Here is a 13,452-nt window from a genome sequence, read left to right as displayed (position 1 = left end):
CCACATCTCATCAAGGATTTTATCGAGGAGATGCCACACAGACATAGGTCAGGGCTTTGAGAGGCTTAGCTGAAGATTTTTGATAGGCATGAAAGGCATTTAGGTCTTGGACACAGAGCAGAATAGGTTTGTAATGGTTTATTTTAATACTGTAGTTGAATATACAGTCGCTGATTAAAGGAGGAACGAGAGCCATAAACCTCTGCACACGTCAGTGAGCTGGGGTGGAACATCTGCCTGAGGGTCAGCAGGGTATTCTCGGAGTGAGTGCCTGCTACCATGCTTGGGAAGTCTAAATTGTGGTTTTCAAGGTATTCACAGACTTTAGGCACTGTTCTTTGTTTGTCTCGTTAGCCACATTAGTACATTAGCACCTAGAATAAGTGTCCCTAGTATATCAATTATTTAAACACTAGCAGGGTTTACATACTTTTAAATGACTTTTATTTAAGGTAAAAACAGGTTTGGGAGCTTTGTGGAAATGCTGGAAAGAATTCTGTCACTCCTTTCTGCTAAGCTGAAGGAGTTGTCAGCCAGGAGACACAGGGCTTTTTTCTTAAAATGTGTCAGTGCCATCAATGCGGAAGTGTCTTAAAAATGTCTTGATTTTGGTAGCATAATGTATTCCTACAATAATGTTGATTTATAAACTAAAAAAATAAAAAAGGTTGTGTGACTCTTCTGTCTTCCTCTAAAAAATTTGAATAGGTCTTCTCTGTGTCTGCCTATGAGAAAATGTTATTAAAATTCACAAGTTTCATTTTTTAAATGAACTGCAGAGCACACATTAAGTGTTTGGTCCCACAGAGTGAGATCTGTGCCTTTGCCATCAATTATCATTCTCATGTGTTTAGGGTTTGGCTGGCTTGGGCTTGGAAGGCTGAGCATGACTGTGATCACACCATGTGATCTGTTCCCAAAATTTGTGTTTATCATTACATAATTACATGAATAAACAATCTTTTGCATGCTTCACAAAGAATTTGTAAAATTCATACAAGAAAGCACAAAGCTCTCTTTGTTTTGTTGTAAAGATGCAGCCACAAAGGCATGAAAATAAATGCTTGCTTTGCTCCCTCTTGTCTGAAATAAGGAAAAAGTTGAGGTTTCCACCACAGTGTGTCCTTGGTTGGGCTCATGGTGCAGCTGCACAATTGTGCTTGTGCAGTGCTGCAGTGGGGGCAAGGCTGCTTCTGTCACAAGCTGAGCAGGGACAACCCCTCAGGACCACGGCACAGAGAAATCTGTGCTCCTGGAATGCTCAGAAATGTTGTATTTTGAATTATATGGGGTTTTTACTCCAGAGGCTGAATCAGAACCAGCAGAAAACTCGGTGAGGCTGACCATGAGGGGCAAGCTCCCAGATACAGACAGGAAAAGGAGCTTTCCTTGGTAGAAAAAACTCCAGGGGTACAAAGGGGAAAGGGAGACTTCTTGCTTCCCCAGAAGTGTGACTTGGGGTCAGGTGATGATCCTGGGAGCACGATGAGCCTCTCTAACGCTGCAGGGCCGAGCTGGAGCCTGACACTGAAAGAACAGCTCCAGGGAAACTGAGCTTGGTGCCCCAGGTCTGCCCAGACCTTTCCCGGCTGGCTGGAGCTGAATACAGATCAGCCCGTGCCACCGTGTGGCAAAGGACCACGGTGCACAGCTCCTCTCCCAGCTCCGAAACGCTTCCTGCAAGGTTCTGCCCTCTTTCTGTGGTCCTGGGATTGCTGGGGGCCGAGGGGCAGGGTGGGTTTCATCTGCGAGGTTCCTGAGCTTCCTCTCAGCAGCTCCTGGGTCCCATGGAAATCCCACGGGTTCAGCGTGGTGCTGTTCTGCCCTGTGATGTTATTCCAGCACACAGTGTGCTTTGCAGCCAGCTTTTCTGAGCATTCCCCAACTCCAGCCAAGCAGCTAACTGAAGAATAACTGTATGGGGATAATCCATAAAGTGGGCTATGAAACCTTTAACCTTTTGCCTTCATTCTTTCATCCAAATTGCTCAGGATCCTTTCTTCTCTTGCGTGAGCCCCAGGTTTTGCAGCCTTCCAGTGCTTTAAGGGAGAGAGGGACTTTTTATCTGGGCAGATAGTGACAGGACAGGGGTTAATGACTTTAAACTGTCAGAGGCAGATTTAGGCCAGATATAAAGAAGAAATTCTTCCCTGTGAGGATGGGGTGCCCAGAGCAGCTGTGGGTGCCCCTGGATCCCTGGAAGTGCCCAAGGCCAGGCTGTACAGGGCTTGGACCCACCGAGGATAGTGGAAGATGTCCCTGCCCATGGTGGGGGTGGATATGGATGGGCTTTAAATGTCCCTTCCAACCCAAACCATTCTGTGATTCCATAATTCTGTGATTTGAACACTTTATTCCACTTTTTGTTTCTTGCCCCCCACTTACTCCCAGGGGATAGCAGTGTTCTTTTCTAGCATAAACGCGGTGGGGGTTGGGGGTTTTTGGTGTGGGGTGTTTTTTTTTTTTTTTTTGGGGGGGGGGGGTTGTGTGTTGTTTTTTTTTTTTTTTTTTTTTTTTGGGAGGCGCGGCGTGGGAAGGCAACAAAAGACTCCAAGGGATAATCAGCAGATGTAAGGAAACAATGCCAGCAGCAGGAGAAAATAGCTGGAGAGGCTGCTCCTGGGGCTGGACACGTCCTCAGTGGGATGTGACAATGCTGTGGTGAGTGTGGAGAGGATCCCAAGTGAAAGCAGGTTTGTGCACAGAGTCACCGGAACCAGTGGATCTTGTACATACTGAGTAATGTGCTGGAACTCTCACCTTTCCTGGGAACAATGAACTAGCCCTACTGCCACAGGTTTTCTGAGGGATTTAGCCTGGGCAGGATGCTGGTGACAGCTCCTGTCCTTTGGCACACAGCAATGTGAGGATGGAAACCCTCTCTGCCCACTGGCTGTGGTGTCAGAGCAGGACAGGTTCAGCAGGTGCAGTCCTGCTTTCTGTAGTGACCATTTCATATCCTTTCATTTGGCTTTGTGTGGATTTGGTTCCTGTTTCTCCTAAAAATATACAAACATGTCTCTGACAAGTTACCAGTCCTCCTGATTCTGTAGAATTTTCTTGTTCTGACTACTTTTTTTCCCTTGGTCTTTTATATGGGCCTTTGTATACTTTTTTTACTCGCCTTTTTGGTCTTTCTTTGATTCACAGTTGTTGACTTCAAGACCTTAAAGCTGTGACCTTTACATCTCTGACAGTTTGCTAAGACAAGTGAGAAGTTGCTCTAGGAGAGTTAGTTATCACAAAAGGGTAGATGTTTCCATAGTCCCATGTTTTACAACATCACAGGTAAAGTAATGGGAAAAGATCTGAGTGTGTTCAGCCTCAAGTGGCTATACTTCAAAATAACAGTGAAGAAATTTGGAAGCCTGCAGCTTTGACTAGAGTGAATTCTTTCTCAAATGAGGGAATTGAGGAATTTTGTGGCCCTCCTCCCGTGCATGGTGTGTGTCCTCCTTGCAGAAGGATGTTAATACACCAACATGGCAGGAAACGAAGGTGTAACCTACTGTGTTTATTTCAGAAACCTACTTTTATCATTCACCTAGGTGTAACTGTTTGGCTTTCTAAAAGGAATACTTAAATATTTTTAAAAGCTTACAATGGTTGAAGGTATATATTGCAAAAATGGAGTGTTCCAATTTTAAAACAGATTTGTTTTGGCTGTGGGCTTGTCTACCATCCATGGAAATCTGTGAAAACAGATGTGGAAACTCTCTGTCCAGAGGGTGAATGGAGGAGCCTATGCAGTCATGTTGGAGCAACGTGGACACTTGGTTCCTTGGGGACATGAGCAGCACAGTGTGAAGGACCCACTCAGTCACAACCAACTGTGCTGGAAGTGACTTCAGAGAGTGATTTTGTTTTTAATAAAAAAAACACAGTGCTTTAAAATTGTAATTGCACTTGAGGAAACTGCATTTGATTCAGAGATATTATGGAAGCAATAAAGAGATTTAAAAGAAATCAGCAGTTTTCTGGCAATTATTTGCTCAGCTCAACTATTAATATTGGTTTGTTTGCCAGAACATGATCAAAAACATTTGGCAGGCAAGATTTGGTCAGGAAAGTGAGCCAGTAAAATTGAGCTGTCATCTAAGTACATACAGAAAAACTGTTCACTTGGCATGAAAAACAGACTGTTTACAGAAATAATAAACATGCCCTTGAAAATTATGTTCCTTCTCTCTAAAATCACGGAAGGTCACAAGACTTTGACCTTACAGAAGGAGCATAACACTTTATGAGACTCCTGTCAAAGCACATGATAAAAAATAAATAGACTGCAATAAAGAAGTGTCAGGCTGATGGCTCAAATGTGCCTTCCTGCCATATCCTGTCTCCTTCCCGCAGGATGTGGGGTGGCTGCTGCCAGGCCACCACAGCCCAGCTGGAGGGGAGGGCAAATCCACCCATTCTCCTGACATATCACTCCGTGTAATTAACTTGTGTTTCATCTCCCAAGAAAACCTTGCAAACAGCGAAACGTGTCAGAGTGAAATAGAAGTTATTGAAAAGTGTAATTTGCAAAAGCCCTTCTGGTGATTCAGCTGCTGGATAGAGCCCCAGCGCTGGGTGTCCGCGAGGAATACGGGATTTGGCCACAGCTTGCTGGTTTCTTGGAGCCCTGAGGATGGAGGAGTGAGCTCTAGGAAGGATGGTGGATGGCTACAGCTGGAGGAGGTGTCCACCCCCTGGCCTGCTCCCCCAAGGGCAGTGGTCTCACCTGTTTGCTCCTCAGGATTTCCAGGTTCACTCTTTATGTGGATTCCTCCTTCTGCCCCCAGAAAACCATTGGCTTTAAGGCTCCAGTGTGAACTCTGGCTCTGGGAGGGAGAAACACCCCTCACTCTTGCACCCCAGGGAACTGGGGTTATTTAGTGGAAGAAAAGGAGGCTCAGGGGGCCCTCATCACTTTCTGTTACTGCCTGAAAGGAGGTTGTGCTCAGGTGGCTGTCAGCCTCTCTTCCCAGGTAACAAGTGACAGGACAAGGCAAAGCGCCCTCAGGTTGCACTAGGCAAGGTTCAGGTTGGGTATTATAAACAGTTTCTTCACTGAAAGGGAGGTCAGGCTTTGGAGCAGGCTGCCCAGGGTGGAAGTGTTGGGCAGAATGTGTAGATGTGGCACTTGGGGATGGGGTTTAGTGGCAGCACTGGGTGAACAGTTGGTCTCAATGATATTTTTCCATCTTAATGGTTCTGTGGTTTTTTCCCTCCCCTAATTCCTTGCACAGCCACCACCTTTCTACTCCTGCTGCTGCCTCTGCTGGGGTTGGCTCTCACTGTGCAGTGCCACAGGGGCACAGCCAACAGGCTTTGCAGCTCAGGTGCAGCAGGGGCTGTGCTCACCTGTGGAAGCAGCGTGGGCTGCAGAGCCAGGGAAGCACCAGCCCAGGACTGCCTGGGGTTCCACACTGCCCACAAGGACATTGGTGTCACTGAGCAAGATAGAAAAAGAAAGTCAAGAAACTTCAGCTCTGTTTTTTGAGGGCAGTTCAGACTCGTAGTCAGCACTGCTGTGCTTCCTGGAGATTTTACAGACTGACATGATGTCATACAGCCATTCTCCCTTCTTCCAGCATCCCTGGAGTTCAGAGGGAGCAGAAGAGTCTCCTCACTGCCTTCCTCAGTTGCCTCCTCCCAGCACAGCACACGAATCTAGCCAGATAAGCTGTATTTTGGAAGTCCCCTAGTAGAGCTTATACATGAGCAGAACATAAAAGATACTTAAATTTATAAAGCCTGAGCTCTCTGCGTGCTGAGGTTGAGTGTGCAAGTATTTGGCTTTGGGTCTGTCTGCCCCAGCCCCACTAAAACAGCTTAATGCAGAAAAAACAATCTAAAAAAAACTTTATTTGCTGGCAGTTTAGATTCTGTTTAGTTATAACTCACAACCTCAAAACATAGGAATTAAGTTTAATTGTTCATAAATTATACAGCACACAGCACATACTGTTGTAATCTGCGCTGCACATATCTATATGAAGTATTAACACCAATGTTTAAACAATGTTTAAACAAAATACAAAGTCACCACAGGCAGCCTTAAACCTCAGCTGTACCATTTTGCTAAACTATTTTGGCTATGGATGTGATTTTTCACCCCTCTACCCTCATATGGTATTAATTCAATTGTTTTAGATGTTATACATGCGTAAGAACTAGAAGGGATTTCCTCAAACAACAAACACTGAAGATAAAAAGGTTGATGTTTATTAAAATGTCAAACTCCAAGGCTCTTCCATGAGTTGTTAGAGGATTGCTCTCAGGAAGACTCTGAGCCAGTCTCTCAGGAGTCCTCAGCGAGGGAAGCCAATCCTGAGTTTCCACTCCTGCGTCTGTGGCCGTCCCTCAACAGAGCACTGGCAGCAGGAGTGCTGAAGGGAGAACAGGGAAATTTGGATGTGGTTTAAAAGATCCCAAAAGTTCTTGATCACTCTGGTGTTGGGTTTGTGCTCAGGAGCTCTCTGGAAGCAGCTCCTACACGGTGCTGTTGGTGTTCCTGCAGTGGTCTGTGGCTGCCAGGTGCTGAGAGGGCCCTCCCTGTCACAGCTGAGCTGCTGCTCTTCCACAGCAGGGGGCAGACAAGAAATCTTTAAAACATTATCTTAACCTTATTTAAGGAGGGTTTTGTATGTCTCTGCTCTTTATTTGCAGCTCTAAGCATGTTCTGGAAGGCCATGCTCTGTCACAGGATGAGGTGGGAGAGCTTTTGGAGTCACTGGGCCGTGCCAGTTCCCTGGGGAGCGTGTTCAGTGCCCCAGCACCTTTTCCTGACACCCAAGCTTACCCCTCCCTGACACAGCTCCAGCCGTTCCTCAGGTCCTGTCCCTGGTCTCAGAGAGGGGAGCTGTTGGCTGTGCAGATGTCCTGGTGCTGCTGGTTAGGTTCCGTACCTCCAGTCCCTCCACAGCCTCCATGGAACTGGCTCTAGGAGCTCCAGACCCCTCCTGTCCCAAGGAGCTCAGCATGGGCTCAGCACAGCAGCTGCAGCAGCCCCAGGACTGGGAAGAGAGGCAAGGCCTGCTGGCAGCGCCCCCTGTCAATATTCCCTCTTCCTCTTGCCCTCTGCACTCACGTTCCTCTTATTCTGCAGATCCCTTCTGTGGATGCCTTCAGGGCACGCCGGGGAGCTGCTCTCAGCTCGCATCTGACACGGAAACCATGAACGGGCGCCCTCCCACCCCCCTGTGCCCGCGCTGCCACCAGCCCCTGGCGGCTGGGACACGGCTCTGGGACACCCCAACACACCCTGAGCCGGGCCACTGCCAACAGGGACCCCCCAAGCACCCTGACCCCACAGCACCGGCAGCGGGGACCCTCAGAGCCCGGTCCTGCCACACTCGGGGACACTCGGGGACACCTGGGGACAGCCGGGGCCACCTGCGCTCTGTCCTGCCGCCGCCAGGGGGCGCTGCCGCCGCGGGACACGGGACAGGGGATGGAACACGGGAATGGGGAATGGGGACACGGGACAAGGAATGGGGAATGGGGACACAGGATTGGGAACACGGGAATGGGGAATGGGGAATGGGGACACGGGACAAGGAATGGGGAATGGGGACACAGGATTGGGAACACGGGAATGGGGAATGGGGAATGGGGACACGGGACAAGGAATGGGGCAGGGGAACCCGGGATTGGGAACACGGGAATGGGGAATGGGGACACGGGACGGGCAATGGGGACACGGGAATGGGGACACGGGACAAGGAATGGGGAATGGGGACACAGGATTGGGAACACGGGAATGGGGAATGGGGACACGGGACAGGGAATGGGGAATGGGGACACGGGATTGGGAACACGGGAATGGGGAATGGGGACACGGGACAGGGAATGGGGACACAGGACAGGGAATGGGGACACAGGACAGGGAGCGAGGACGCGGGAATGGGGAATGGGGAGTACCAGATATGAGATATGGGGATGGAGGATACGGGATAGGGGACACAGGGCTAGGGAATAGTGGAAACAGAATATGGGCCATGGAAATGAGGGCCATGGGATACAGCCTCCAGGACACGGGGGAGAGAAGGGGAGATACAGGGGATGGCAATGGGGATATGGGATAGGGATGTGGGAATTGAGATATGGGAATGGGAATGTGGGAATGGGCGGTAAAGAGTGCAGGATAGGGGGGTGGGGGGTGGGATACAGTGCACAGGATAGGGTGCAGGGTGGGGATGCGGGATGCAGGGTGTGGGATGGGAGGTGGGATGAGGATTCAGGGTGGGGATGTGGGATGCAGGGTGTGGGATGGGAGGTGGAATGGGGTTGTGGGATAGGGGTGCAGCACAGGACTGTGGGACTGGGGATGTGGGATGGGGTGCAGGATGAGGGTGCACAGTGGGGTGTGGGATGCAGGGTGCAGGATCACCCCAGGCCAGGAGAGAAGCTGGGGAAGAGGCTCCAAGCCCAGCACGATGAGCAGGCCGTGGTAAATGGCTCCATCTGGAGCTCGGCAGATCGCTATCAGTGGGTCTCGGAATGTCGTGTTAGAGTCCAAAAATTTGCAAGTGTCATAATATATGTACAGAAAGGGAAATTGTTTAAACTTCTTAATCAGCCGTGGCCATATATGGGTTTGAAATGTAGTTCTGAACACAGTAAATAGAAATTTGCCATATCAGATGTAGGAATTGCAGTGTAAGCAATGTGAAACTCAGGTCTCATGTCACCTCAAATGGATGGCAGATCTTCTGGTGGCTTCAGTGTCAGCAAGGGTTTCTCCCTTAGAATTTAAAATGCCTGCTGCAGGGTCAGGGGCCTTAAATGCTTGTGAGGGTCCCTGTCTGTGTGTGAAGGGAAAATAAAAGACCTACTGGACATGGCAGAATCACTGCAAGGAATGGTTTGGAAGAGCCCTTCATCACTGAATTGTTTTGTATTGTTTGGCCTTCAGTGAGAGCTCTGATGTTACGAGCTCTCTAACTAAGGGAGTTTACCTACGGTAGTGGTGCTTATGAGGGACAGGGAAGCTAGCTTTGATACGATTTTAATATGTGTAAAACATCTTGTTATTTTTTAAATAAAGTGTTTCAATTAGCCATTATTGTGTTTAATGATTTAAACATCTCCCTGCTGATCTATAAACCCAAATCACCCAGATCTGATGTAGCACTCAAGAACTGGGAACCAGAAGTGACTGCAGGCAAACCATAAAACTGAAGAGTGTAAGGATTTTATTCTGTTTCTTCCCTTTTAAAAACCGAAGGCCCCAGCTCTGCACAGATGTAGTCATTAACTTAATTTTATGAACCATAAACAGTCCCGTTGCCGTCACCCACGTGCACAGGGAGCAGCCTCAGCACACAGAGGGTGTTTACAGCACGAGGCTCACAGGGTGTCAACAAAGCATCCCTGGTTTCTACACAGATGCAGGGCTGGGTTGGATTTCAGCTCACACAGGAGTGATAAGGACAAATCATTGTTTTCTGCCTGAAACTCCTTTATCACCTAGAAATGAATGGTGCAGCCAGACGTGCTGTTCCAGGTGAAGTATGGTTATTTACTGAACCACTGCACTGGTGTTTAACGTGCTCTTTTATGTGTGTCCCATCATTTTCAGAATGTGTCACCGGCAGTGCCACCCGCAGAGCTCTTGGCCATCGCTCCCGTGGTAGCCAGGTCAGGTTTGGTGTGGGCACTGCCCACAGCCCCAGGCCATGGCACCACCTGCCCACAGCAGGCCTGGGCAGAGAAGGACAGAGGTACAGCTGGCACCCAGGGTGGTGTCACTGCACCCATCTCTTACTGGACCCTGGTTTTAGGGGCAGCCACCACCCTCTTGGCTGGGATGGGGAAGGAGCTCCGAACCTACAGCTCTGTACATGGCCAGGAATCAGTTCACAGAGAAGAGACTGTCCCAAAAATACTGCCTGGCCTGAAATCTAATCACGTGTGTGGCAGCTTACTGGTTTGTATTTCCAAGCATTGCATCCCTTGTCCATGAACTAACTAAAAGTAAAAATAAATCAGTAAGAATTTAAAATCCTGTATGTAAAAAAAGCAAGAGAGAGAAGGGAGTTTTCACAGAGTGTGCCTTACTGTTTGTGCTGTTTGGGGCCCTGCACAATAAAAGGATTTGGGCAAGTGTCACAGCTGGGTACATGGGTGGCACTCAGGTGTGTGGTACCTGATGGCAGCGGTGGGGACAGAGGTGGCACATTTAGGCAGCTTCTCATTCTGCTGGCTATTCTAATGGAGGTAAATGAAATGGATTCAGACAATAGTCGTTTCAGGGCTGGTTTCCTTATGCTTGGACAGAAATGGAGAACACCCAGTTTGTGAAAAGCTGCTGGGGTGTGTGTAGGAGGGAGGAGGATGGACGATGGACCTCGAGGGGCAGGGAAATAAAGGGGCTGCAGCCCTCACTCGAACCAAACTGCATCCTCTGAACGTGACTCTCAAGGATAATTCCATAGTCTGACTTTCTGACAAAGCCAGGTGTTTGCAGAAAATCATTTTTAGGGGGATACGTGTTAAATGGCCGCTGATGAAGCTTTACCCAGCCATTAAACATAACTTATTACTCAGGGCTGAGCTATTCCCTCAGCCCGAACGCTCCTTCCCAATTAGCCCGTGATGTCACGTTTTCCACTCTCTTCGTTGCACTTTGTGGATTTCCTGAATATTAAGTGCCGTGAGGAGGGAGCGGGAGGGAGGTGGCTGTGCCTGACTCCCCTCCTCGGGCCCCCGTGGGAAGGGCAGGGGCTGCGAGGGCGATGCCCCCGCAGGGCACCGGTGCCCCGCAGTGCCCGGCAAGGCGGGCGGGCACAGCCCCGCAGCCGGGGCACGGCCCCGAGCCCTGCACAGCCCCGAGCCCTGCACAGCCCCGAGCCCTGCACAGCCCCGCAGCCCAGGCACAGCCCTGAGCCGGGACACCCCCGAGCCCTGCACAGCCCCGCATCCCGGGCACAGCCCCGAGCCCTGCACAGCCCCGGACACGGCCCTGAGCCACAGCCCCGCAGCCGGGCACAGCCCCCCAAGACACGGCCCCGAGCCCTGCACAGCCCCGCACAGCCCCCGCATCCCGGGCACAGCCCCGAGCCCTGCACAGCCCCGCAGCCCGGGCACAGCCCTGAGCCCTGCACAGCCCCGGCCGGGACACAGCCCCGAGCCCTGCACAGCCCCGCAGCCCGGGCACAGCCCCGCAGCCGGGACACAGCCCCGCAGCCGGCACACAGCCCCGCAGCCGGGGCACAGCCCCGAGCCGGGACACAGCCCCGAGCCCTGCACAGCCCCGCAGCCCGGGCACGGCCCCGTATCCCGGACACACCCCTGAGCCCTGCACGGCCCCGCAGCCCGGGCACGGCCCTGAGTCGGGACACGGCCCCGCAGCCCGGGCACAGCCCTGGGCCCTGCACAGCCCTGAGCCCGGGCACAGCCCTGAGCCGGGCACGGCCCCGCAGCCCGGGCGTCGCTGCCCCGGGAGGCTCCAGGCACCGCTGCCCCCGGCGCTCGGGCGCGATGGGAGACATGGGGACATTTTATTCGAGTTTTAAAAAAGGTGCTGTTGAGAAAACAAAGAATTGGTTGTGTTTAAAAGTCACTGAGAGCTTTGATACAAGTTTTTAAAAAGCCCTACCAAAAGCGCCCCGTGTTTAACTGATGTGAGCAGCGGCGCGGAGCAGCCCCGCGGCTCCCGGCGCCCGCAGCAGATCGGGTGTGACCGGCACCGGCTCCCGCTCCCGTGAGCCGCGACTTGGCTGCGAGAGCCCTGCAGCGCTGGGCTGCCCCTGGGACCCCAACATTTTCCCGGGTGGGATATTTCCCGAGGGATCCGGGAGGCCAGGAGTTTGAGTTTCACTGTTTTCCCCGTCACGGTTGTAGGAGTCGGGAGAACTGCGGGAGTTCAGCAAAACTCTTCTTCTCGTCAAATCGGGGATGAATCAGCGGAGCAAAAATATTCCCACCCCAGGGAAGATTTTAGATCACTGGGTGAGCTTGTTTCCATTTTCGTAGCAAAATTTTCACGGGTGGAAGTGTCATCCTTCTCTGAGTTACTCAGCCGAAATAGAGACATCAAAATATCTGAAGCGTGAAAGTAAGCGAGAGGAGCCTTTAAAATACGCGTTCTACTTTTAAATACTTCGTTCTGCGAAACGAAGATCAGAAAAGTCTCATAATGTGATAAGTGCATGGATAGTTTCTTAAACCAGTTAGGAACATTTGTATAAAAATTATTTTTTAAAAAGCTAACTAGAAATAGTCTGTTTCTAGCAGTCATTTAAAGTCTGTACCTGGTGCAAGAAAAAAAATCAACAAAACAACCCAAGCCTAAACAAAACAAATAAACAAACAAACCTCAAAATAACAACAAAACGATAATTTTAAAAAGCCCCTCGGTAAATGCGGAGCAATTTTGTAAATAAAGGTGATTCTATTCTGGTTGCTGGAAGAAAAAAAATTTGGAGTCTGCAGCTTGTTCATGTGGTTGGTCCCTAAAACCCCACGTATGTTTCTGAACTCCCACTCTAAGATGTTGCTTTTAATAAAAGTGGTTGCATTAATCTGCCACCCAAATCAATGTGAAATAAAAGTACGGGTTTACATGCTCTGTAAGAGTACAGGAGATTAGACACTACTGCGCTAAAAGTCGTAGTAGTAGTAGTAGTAGTAGTAGTAGTAGTAGTAATAATAATAATAATAATAATAATAATAATAATAATAATAATAATAATAATAATAACTTCTGTCCTTTTCACTACAGGATTTGTTTTTCAACGATTTTAAATTCCTGACTGTGAGTACGACCAGGTGGTGAAGTTCACCCTCTCTTTCTTCAGTGCAGCATCGAAATGTTTCAAAAGGACCTTTTTCAGAGATGCTATTTTTTATTTTATTTTTTGGTGACCTGGGGGGCTGCAGGCCTGCTCGCGGGGAGGATGTGGGATCCGCCGGCCGTCCGTGCCTGTCCGGCTGCGCCTGCTCTCCTGAGCAGCCTCGGGGCAGATGGATCCCAAGGATTATAAAAAATTAAATTATCAAAGTTGATGCCGTATGATAGGAAATGATACCGGGTCTGCACCACTCTGATCCTAACCTGCTCCGGGGTGGAGATCGAAGTATTGTTATTTACAGTTATTCCTGAGCTTTGATTTATTTTAAAGAAACAAAAAGCTCAAGGGAGGCGTGGGTAATTTCTTTTACGTGCACTATTTGTTTATGAGCGCGCTGGTCTCGGGGGTGAGGTTGTTTAAACAATCCGATGTGGATTTGCCTGCTCCCTTGAATGTGTCCAAAACTCTTCTCCCTTTACTCGTAATTATTCTCCTCGTTTCATGGTAATAGCTCCGATGGCCTCTTTGGCCTCGGCCGTAGGAAATCAGCACCTTGGCGTGGGAGCGCCTTGTGATCTCGGCAGAGCAGATGGACAAAGCACGGGAGGACGGACGGGCCCGTCAGGAAACGGGGAGGGTTTGGGGTTGGGATTTTTGATTTTTTTGG

Source organism: Camarhynchus parvulus, chromosome 12, assembly GCF_901933205.1.
Source record: "Camarhynchus parvulus chromosome 12, STF_HiC, whole genome shotgun sequence".
Taxonomy (NCBI): domain Eukaryota; kingdom Metazoa; phylum Chordata; class Aves; order Passeriformes; family Thraupidae; genus Camarhynchus; species Camarhynchus parvulus.
The sequence above is the reverse complement of the archived record's forward strand: the minus strand, read 5'-3'. Positions refer to the sequence as shown.